Genomic DNA, 10,306 nt, shown 5'->3' with positions numbered 1-10,306 from the left:
TAATGTGAAAGCACTTTGAGATTAGCCTGTGCTTAAGACCTAGTGGGACTCACGTGCTATATTCCTCAACTAGGATTTAATATGTTAGGGATTCTTTTAGTAGATTATAGGGCTCAGAAATTATAATATGGAGGTAATTAGTCTCTTAGCTTAATTAATATAAGCTATTTAGAGTGGCAAACTAGGATATGGAAGAATCAAACTCTGAAGAAAGTACTTGAGGCTTGATTTCTTGCTTCTTCAAAATCCAGGGAAAGCTACATGGCTCCAAAATTCCAGGGGAGAGAAATGTTAAGCTTCAGTTATAGAGCCAAGCCCCTAAATTTGTCTGAGGAGCAGATCTTATGCCAGCTCTTTTGCTTGTGAGCACAATTCACCTGAGCTGTCTTAGACTTTTTTTTGGGGGCCATGCCATTTTCCTTGAATTCCACCTGTAGCTGACTTCTGGCACCTGACCACTTTCTGGCATTTCCATTAGGAGCCAAGGTCACTGGCAAAAATAGCAAAGACAAAGTTTACAGTGCCAAGTCTAACTCCTTTTGTGAATCTAGCTCATTTGGGGTTTTGCCTAGAATTAATAAACACAACAGAAGTCTTCAGTGACTTCAAATTCATAGATTTTTTTTGACTACTTTTCCCCCCTTCTACAATGACTCTGTTCTAAAAAATTTCACAATCTAACAGACTTTACTCCCAGGAAAGGTTTTCAGGGAATCAATCTACATTTTCACTTCTTAAAGTGAAATAATGCATCACCATACTTAGAGTTCTGTATCCTCATTCCAGCCTCATGACTGTAATGTTTTTCCTACCATAAAGAATAATGCTTTAGTGTTGACACACTTCAATCCACAAGATGTCAGCTGTTAGGATTTTCTACAAAGTGAGATCATGCTCTTTCAGGCCTTTTTGTGAGTCAGCTGAAAGAACTCTGCAGTGCTAGTGAGGAGGGCCTTATTTTCATTCTGAGACAAAGTTGTTTTCTTCCTAATTAAGACAGTGGAAAATTTTACTTTGTCTTCATTGCTGCAAAATAGAGGACAGGAGAAGAGGAACTTGATTAGAACATCCTATGTGTAATGTTTTGGCCCTGACTGGTCTGCCAAGTAAGAAGCAAATGGTAAATGTTTTCTCTTAAATGTGTCTTAATTTCTTTCAAGTTCCTGTAAAACAGTGCAAGCTGAAGGAAAAAAAGATGAGCCACCAACAAATAATAAAATTTTGCCATTGTCTATAAGGAAAAATACATTGATTGATTATTTTTGGTTTGTATAAAGTCACTTGACTGAAACTTCAGACACAACACCACATCATTATAAAGTACAGAGACTTTTTCAGTGTCTGAAAAAGTACTCCAAAACAAAGTTCCATAGTGCCTTGGTCTGCCTCCATAGCCTCCTTGAGAAAAGCCAAGAAAAACAGCAATGTTTTGTGACATGGCTTGGAGGTCAATATATCTTGGCTCTGCTAAACCAAGAAGGGAAATAAAAAGTCTGGAACCAAGAACCCCTCACATGAGCTATCTTGTAGCCGAGATTACTCCCGGGTAATTTGGGGCTCTGTCAGTCAAGACAACACCTCTGGATGGATCTCTAGGAAGAGGTGAATCCAAATCATGTAGGGATTCAAAGCTCAAAGTCAGTATTTAGACCAGGGCTGTGGAAGGTGGCACTGAAAGGCAGGGAGGAGGCATGTGTGTGGTTGAGCAGAGAGGCAGAATGACCACAGGCACGATATCATAGCGAGCCGTGGCAGCCCCTCAGCGCAGAGCTGCCCCAGGAGTTAATGCTGGCTGTGATCAACACAGCGGATTGGGAGCACAGTCCTTTTGGTCAGCAAAGATGTGGCTCCCCAAGCATTTCTGAGCAGTGAGACAGGCACTGCTGGTCAACAACAGACTAACAAAAGCTGTATAAAGTGTATTGGGTCAGGTGTGTGCTCCCTGCATCACTCACACACACAGCCCAAATCATCTCTCTTAGACAGGATTCCCATTTACACAGCACGTAAAAGTGGAGATGGCAGAAATCTGTGCAGAACAGGGCAAAATGTGACTTCTTGGGGTAGGAGGAAGCTCATCATTTTCTAGTGATTTACTGGTGCTGTTGGAGCAGTGGTAGGCAAAACAGCTTGAGCAGTTCTATCTGCTTTCCTAGAAGTGTAAGATCTGTCCACTTCTGAGCTCCAGGCTGGTGGCAAGGTCTGTTCTGCTGTGATTACAACAAACTCTTTTCTGCACATGTAGTGTTTTCTCCCAAACCAACACGTCAACTCAGATGGGATCAGTTTTTCTGTAAGACCTGTTGGGGAAGAGTGCACATTTAGAACAGCTGCAAATGAACTAAATGGTAGCTGGAAATGGTCAGGCAACAGTCCAAGCTAACATTAGAACAACAGAGAGGGTGAAACAAAGTGCTTATTTTTTTGCTGAATCAATAACTCTGTCCAGGTTAACTTCAAGGTGTTGCTTACTTCATTGCTGTGCATCACATAATTAATTTTTTCTGCATTTGGAGATCCAATTTGTGCAGCAGGCTTCCCACTGAGGCTTCACCTAGGTTTTAGTTTAATTTAACTAGAGGGTTGGTGTTTTTTCTGTGTGTTTGCTTCTCCTCCCTGTGCTTCTAAATCTAACTCCTCATTGGGAAAACAAGGGAGCATTGCCGTTAAAAGCCTAATGGAGAAGCTGGCTCTGGAAAACTGTATTCTCACCCCCGGAGAAATCTTGGAAATGGTGCAAGCCTATGGTAACTAATGCAGCCTTTGCAATGACAAATTTATTCCTTCATTTGCAAGCAAAATTGATGCACATTGCTAGGTCTTGATGACCTCTGTTTTTTTTGTTTTGCTTTATTTTGTTTTTTTCTTTTTCTGTCAGTTTCCCCTGTTTGCCTAACACTGTGTGAGTTTGGAAAGAACTTAGGGCTTTTCAGGACTAAAGGAAGCGTGCAGTCACATCTCCAGGCTTTCTATTTGACACAAACAAACAAGAAAGAGAAATCTATTATACACTGCTCTGTATGGGAATGATTTGAGCTACTCAGCAGTCTTTCTTTAAAACTCTTTCCTTAAAGAGGTAAGTAGCTCCTTCTCCACTCTGTCTCAAATTTCTAGCATAAAAGCTGGATTGAAAAGCCAAGGCACTGGAAAATAAGGCAGATACATGTGGCAAATACATTTAGCTAGAAAAATTTTGCTAGCTATCATGCTCCATGCTGTTGTATATGATTATTAGTTGCAAAATAGCATAGCTTGAATGTTATTACTGAACATTATAGAACATTTCATTTCTAATTATGGAATAAGGAGAAGAGCTTGCAACTTACCTACCAAACATTTGCTTTGCACACATAAGAGTTTCCATTTTTAAAATCTTTTTCATTTACAAAGCCCTGCAAACAGGCTACTTTCTTTTGCAGCTCCCTTGTACCTTGAAGGTGCCAGTGAAGAAAGAAAAAAACATTAAAACCTTAAAGTCTACATTTAATTTAAATGCTTTACACTATTTTGAGTAAAATACTGAAATTGAACAAAGGGTCAAAATATTTTTCAGCTTAATTAGAGACTTGGTGATTGAGGACCTGAAAAGAGCATTTTTTAAGATCATTCAGAACACTTCTGAAAGAGTATGGGGAGGAAGTTCCTCAGATCAGTGGACCAATCTTCTTTCTGTTGTAAGCAATTGCACCAAAAAAAAAGTCCACCAGTCTCACATGAAAGCTGATCTTGATTTTGTCCCCACTACTTCTATTGGAAGAGTTTTTAAAGCCTTATTCTCCTTTTTATTTTAAAGCAAGAGAGCAATTAATGGCAGTTCTGCAAATTGAATGACTTCAATCTTTGGCACAGAGAATATTGCATAAGGACTGTGAGTTATTAATGATAATATTACCCTGTTACCTAAGACATCTTTACTAGTAGATCTTCAAGTTCTTTAAAAATGAAGCAACTGTCAGGGTCTCCATTTTCATATGGGGAATTAAAGCTTTGCAGAGTGAGATGATGTGCTCAAGGTCATCTCAGTTAACTAATAGCATAGCTGGCATTAGAAAGCAAATCCGTACAGTTCCAGGCCACTCTGTTATCCAGCAGATCACACTGACTTCCCCTAGGGTTAGAAAGGATCACTTGATTGGTGATAAAACAGTGTTAACTACTGAGGCCAGGATTTCTGAAAGAACCTTGGGGCTTAAAATGCATGTCTCCCACACACAGCAGTGCACGGGTGTCATGAGTTGACCCTGAAAACCCTGAAATATCCCATTGTGTTTAATTTTTCTCTGGAAGATGCAAGCCATAACAGCTCTGTCTCACAGTCCCAATTTTTATTAAATGTATATTCTTAGGAGATGATGCTCTGCCCTGTTTTTGAGGCCATTCAATTAAGCTTATAATTAGAGATTTGCTGCTGCAGCAGAGAAACAGATAGTTACAATACTGCTTCAGCTGAGCTCCACTGAACTCAGAGCAACACAGACACATCCAGAGATGATTCCTTCTGGAAACTGTTTACTGCCTGAACAGAGTAGTCCAAAGGTGGCAGTGAGGCACAGAAAAATGATATGACTTGTGTCATCTGTAACGGATTTGGAACAGACCCGAGAGCAGTTTCTGCTTCATGATACAGCTAGAAGCCTTCCTCAAGGAGGATCTTTCTGTGTGGTTTTACACTTGCAGTTTTAGTGGCATGTAGGGCCGGATACTTAAAACTTCTTTTCCTCTCATCACCTGTAGACAAAAAACAATCCCAGGCTTCACTTTGCTCCTCGAAGTCCATGTGGGTTTGGATTGGGGCATTTAGATATCTAGATGCTTATTTAAAGCTTCAGGTTTAATGCCAAAACTGTTCTAGCAAGAACTTCGCACCAGAGGCAGAGCTCTTGTCCATGGCTGAGCATCTTGCTGTTGGATGCTGCAATCCTCCCAAGTGAGAGAAGTGGGCAGGAGGGGATGGCAAACGCGGGGGAGAAGCTGAAAGCTGCCTGGTTGCTGCTGTAGGATGTCTGGGGCTTGCTCAGCATCTGAGCTGGCTGGGCCCTCCAGCTACAGCCACACCTGAGCCAGTGCCTCTCTGCCTGCATGAGGTTAGTTAGGTCCTGGTGTGGCAATCCTGATTACCTGGGACAGAAAGCAGTCAGAAAAAAGGGAGCTCCTCAATTCATAAAAGCCAAACACCTTCCCAAGAGTTTCTCTCTGGAGGTCAGTACCATCCTCCTTTGCCATGTGCCCTGTGGTAATGTCCACACTTTTTTGAAAAAGCAAATTGCAGGATGGACAACACAGACAATGTAACCACTTAATCACTTAATTTTTTTTCTGGGTTTTGTCTGATGCATTTGATTTCTTGGAGTATTTTGGCCCATTTTTTCATATTTTCTATCTGAAATGCTTACCACTGGTGGAGTTAAAAAGCTAACCTTGATGGTAGCTGTGCTACATAATTTGAAACTTGCAAGGAGCCATGGTTTCTAAGCAGCACAGTTCCAGTGCCCTCAGTATTGTGGCTATCAGGAGAAAAGTAACATGCCATTTCTTCACAGTATTTTGATCTGTTATGTATCATAGTAATAGCCATTTAACTGCAGATAAGTGATCTGCTTTGAATACCAGGCTGAACATAGAAACCAAGACATGTTTGTACACACACATGCCCCTGTGCATGCACATGTATTCCTTATAACTTCCATGACATGAAAGGCATGAAATTTTCCTGTTTAAAAAAAAACAAGAAAAAACAATCAAACAAAAAACAAAAATAATTTGTCATTGTCTTTGAGACTTTTTTCATAAGCAGATATACCAGCTCCCAGCTTGCTTCTTTCCTGAGGTAATGTCAGATCACAAAAATAAAGATATGGTAAGATTACTATTGTTCATCACCACTGTTTTAAAAGGGACATCATCTTGAGACGAAAAAAAAAAGAAAAGGTTCTAGATGAGTTTCAAGATCTTTGGAAGGTGAATATCATTAATAGACAATGAAATATTTTGGGATTTAACTCTAAACCTTATTTTTCAAGTGGTTGCATCTAAACATTCCCTTTCAGCTTCTTTTGATGTGGAGTTTCAAAATTGTGAGACAGGACTGAAATGTTCCATCACATTCTCATTTGTAATAAAAATATTGCCCCACATATGGTTCTGTAGTTATAATTCTAGTCTGTCTTCAAATTTTAATTGTCTTTTAGGTTACCAAATCTCAATAGTTTATGTAATTCAATGTAACATTCAGTAAATTATAAGATGTGGTTACAACTAAGGAGAAACTTACCTTGAATTATGATAAAGCCATTTTTCTATTCAAAAACTATCTATGACCAAACAGTGATGAGCTGAAATATAGTGATTATTTTAGGGACCTCTAACACTGTGTGTATAGTACTTTGAAGCCTGATGTCCATTACCATCTTTACCAGCACCATTCATCCAGTTATGCAGAAAGCTAAAAGGAAAGGACGACTGAAGGGACTGGAGCCAAATATCTTCAAAGAGAAAGTCATATTTTGTTTTTTCAGTATTCAACTAGCTGTATGTTTTAGTGATACATTCATCAATAATCTAGTGCATGATAGAAATATTACAATTAATATGCAGTTTCCAAAATTAAAAATAAATTTGGCTTATCTCTGTGACAGCAAATAACTCCTGATGTCATTTTCCAAGAAATATATGAAAGGAGAATTTATAGTAGAAAGTCCATCCTGTTTTGTAAGGAAAACAGATGTTCATTAATAAACAGGCTGACCACGGAGCACTGGAACTACCATCTGGATGGGATGTTGTACACCACCCCACCCCTCCTCCCCCCTGCTTTTAACAATTTAGTCAGTGAAGTTCTGGTAGGGATCAGGTGATTTAATTTTTTTTTTTATAGCATGTTTGGAAATATGTTAATCTTCTGTTCTTTCCTCCACATAATTTCTTCCTTTGTGCCTTTAAACAAGTTAATAAAGGGAGCAAGACATAAAGCATTCCAGAAAGCTCCGGAAATTGAAAAAATGAAAATAAGAAAAAGGAGTTAGCTGTAGGAGAATCTCTTATTTGTCCTTACAAATCTGCAGGTGGTGTATAAAGTCTTCTCCATTTGTGTGCCTCCATTGTGCCTGGAGAGTTCTCTGTGTGTGCTCATGCTCTTTGTTGGCTGGATTGCAGCAGCACCTAAAAATATCAGGCAAAATCAGCCTCCTTCTGTGCTCTGTTCTGCACCTGTGTGCAGAGAAATCATGTCCTCACTGCTGAAGGATTTGCACCTGAGGCTGCTCTCCTGTAGGCAGTGATGTCCATGGCTTAGTATTAAACTCTGATAGTAGCGATATGGAAGTGCCCCTTAGGTGGATGACGTGCTAATTGTCATCATGGGGGACCTCTGTGCATATGATGAGATGTGGTGTCATCCTTATTTTAAGCAGGGAAAAGTGATGCTACAGACAAAGCCAAGAATTAAAAAACAGATATTCCTATTTCTGTGTGAGAGTCTTGGTGCATGATGATGGTTTTCTTTTTTACCTCACTGTATTGTTAAAGACTTTCCAAGAATCCCTACCTGTCCTTGCCTGTTTGTAAAATGGTATGGAAAGGCTTATCTAACTGCTGGGATGCTGAGAGGCTTTGCTCTGCTGTGGGAATCTCTGAGATACAGGTGTAAGAGACCAGTATATTTTATCACACAATGTTTCCACAATGTTTCTTGCGGCTGGTGCAAGGGAGTAACACTACACACCTCAGATCAAGCAAGGTGCTCCAGTTGTCAGATAATTACAAGCTCTTATTAAGTAATTAATGTTCGTGGACTTCCCTTAATATTTGTGTGCCTTCTGCAGTGGGTTTTACCACATTCTATCGAGACTCCTAAATACTTTCTTAGCAACCAAAACAAGAAATGACTTGATATTAAACGTGTTACCTATTCTGTAGTCACTATTGGCTGACAACTCTACACTGCTCATTAATTTCCTGCAATGTACTGTTTATTGATATTGCCTTTATTGTGGTACCTCACCTCAGCCACGAAGGGAGGACACGCAACCTCCATCTCGAGCTAATGGCATTGCTGCCAATGCTGCAGGGAGGCTGAAGAGCAATGCGACTAATAAAACACAACCAATAAAAATATGAAAGAAAAAATGTCCCTACTAGAAAGAAATGCATATTCCAAGTGCCTGCACAGTGCCTGGGGCTGTTAATCATCACTCCATGGGCACCCCTAAACAACTCTAAACAACAGTTAGAAAAGGATCAGATGGCTGTTTAGGGGACTCGGCAGAGTGGTATTTGTTTGACTGGCAGGTGGCCATGCTTGTAAGGTGCGCTGTGAATAACAACAGTGGCTTAAACATGAAGATGAAGGATTTTACTCATTTGCTGTCTTTAGGACTCTCTTCTACTTTGTGTGAGGAGATAAAGGAGGTGCTGGACTTAAAGGGCACTGGCTCATTGCAGAGAGTGGTGGGGCCTGCCGAGCAGATCTCTGTAAAGGGCAAGCTGGAAGTAGCAGTTTCAAGCAGTTTACCTGGCCTGGCTTGTCCTGGGGGAAAAAAAAAAAATCTCTTTGTACCACTGATTAATAGCTCTTTCCTCCCTGTTTCTTGCCCACATTTGTCATGGAGGAAGCTTGTGAACATCCTTTCCTCCTCTCCAAGTGCATATGTAAACTTTCCTCTCATCTCCAATTCATTAATCATAAACACTTTTATTATGTGGGTTTCTTCTCCTCTCCTTTCCCTTCTGAATGCATCCCCTGCCATTCTTTTCCCTTGACTGCTCCTGCCAAGGGGCCACGCTGCCCACGGTGGTGGCCCAGCAGCTGCTGTGTGCGAGGTGCCCTGTGTGTGCCCAGGGCAGCTCACCTCCTGAAGCTGGATGCTCCACATATCATGGAAGCAGAGGTCTGCTGTTTAGCTGGCTTTCCAGCCTGGCTCTGTGACAGTGGTGCTGTGGGGCTCACTTGGCCGGTATCTATCATTTTGCAGGAAGTAAAAAATTACAAGTAATCATCATCAGTCATTCATTATCAGCCCCTCTCAGCCTGCTGCTGGGCAAAGCTTTCTCCTCTGTTTGTTTTCTTTGTGCTGATTGCTGCAGATAGTTATTTATATATTTATTTTTGCCAGAACTTTGCCACCCTTGGAAAGCAAAGTTGGCAAGTGATAATAGAGCATGGATTGCCAAGACCCGGTTCCCCTTGCCTCTCATAAAAAACAAAAATGGTTTACTGCTGGTGATCCACATTTACTGAGTTACTTGGACAGGAAACTAGAATTTGCTGAGTTTTAGTGAGAGGCATGAAGGTACACTGGTACAGGCTTCAGTAGGGACTGGTGATCTGAGCACATATCTGAAAGTGCTGGTGGGATCCCGCAGCCTGATCTAAAGTCCTTGCCAAGAGTTCTGCCATGACCCGTGACAGCCTGATCCTACCTGTGCTGTAGGCATGCCTTCAGTGCCAGTAGGGAAATAAAACTTGTTTGACTTTACCTAAGCTCAAATGAGCAGCAAGGAGAGAGTTTCAAATGCTTCTGAGGGAAAACTGAATTTTTTAAAAGATCACTGATTCCAATCCACATAAGCATCCAGGGGCTTGGAGACTCAGCCAAACTTTTCTGAATTAAAATACTGAGGGATTAGGCTTTCCTGAGACTTTTTCCTAATGCTTCCTGCTTTGAGGAGATTTTTGGCAGATATTTCTCTCTATTGCTTCACAAGTCCAAAACCACTGAGAGGTCTCATATAGGAAGATAAAATATTTTTTAAATTCTGTGTTTACTTTGTCTGTTCCAAGTGGGAATAAATAATGTAGTTTATACAACAACAACAGGAAAGATCACTACCTTTGCATTAGGGTTGTCAGTGTTGCCAGTGAAGCCAAGGCTCTAGACCTCAGCCTTTAGAAACCTTTCAGTGCACATGGCTATCTGATGAAACCTCACTTAGCTCCCCAGAACTGCAGCAGCTTTGTAGTCAGAATGTGGAGGCAGAAAATTTCCAAATCACATGTGTTTTGGACACACACCTCTTTGCCCAAGATTTTCCTGATGGGCATTCATAAAGCTACCTGGTACATTTCATAAAGCTATCTGGCTGCAGCAGGTCTCAGCCAAGTTTCTTTCTTTAATAACTTGTCTTGAGAGTGGCAGAGAAAACATAACCCTGGCCTGCTCTAGTAGTTGTGAGTTTGTGTGCATGTATCTTTGAGATTAAAGTGCTGAGAGCATGCACACAGCTGGGAGATGGGAAATAGGGCTGTACTTGCCAGCAAGAAGTGTTTACTCTTCCTCTTCCCCTGTGCAGAGAGCTGGGTCAAGAGGAT

The 10,306-nt window shown here is 40.8% G+C and overlaps 1 long non-coding RNA gene across 1 annotated transcript; it reads right to left on the bottom strand.

Annotated features, from left to right (window-relative positions):
• Positions 1–1,028: 1,028 nt before the first annotated feature.
• LOC148185102 (uncharacterized) lies at positions 1,029–7,182 on the bottom strand. The gene is made up of 3 exons (XR_015773981.1): positions 7,052–7,182; positions 3,327–3,430; positions 1,029–2,300 (listed from the first exon to the last, which is right to left on the bottom strand). It is a non-coding gene; the product is annotated as an uncharacterized LOC148185102 (long non-coding RNA).
• Between the last annotated feature and the right edge of the window lie 3,124 nt (positions 7,183–10,306).

Source organism: Pseudopodoces humilis, chromosome 1 (assembly GCF_049639895.1).
Source record: "Pseudopodoces humilis isolate 2021_Gansu_Grassland_sample_001 chromosome 1, ASM4963989v1, whole genome shotgun sequence".
NCBI classification, from domain to species: domain Eukaryota; kingdom Metazoa; phylum Chordata; class Aves; order Passeriformes; family Paridae; genus Pseudopodoces; species Pseudopodoces humilis.
Note: the sequence above shows the minus strand (reverse complement) of the source record. Positions and strands in the feature narration are given on the sequence as shown.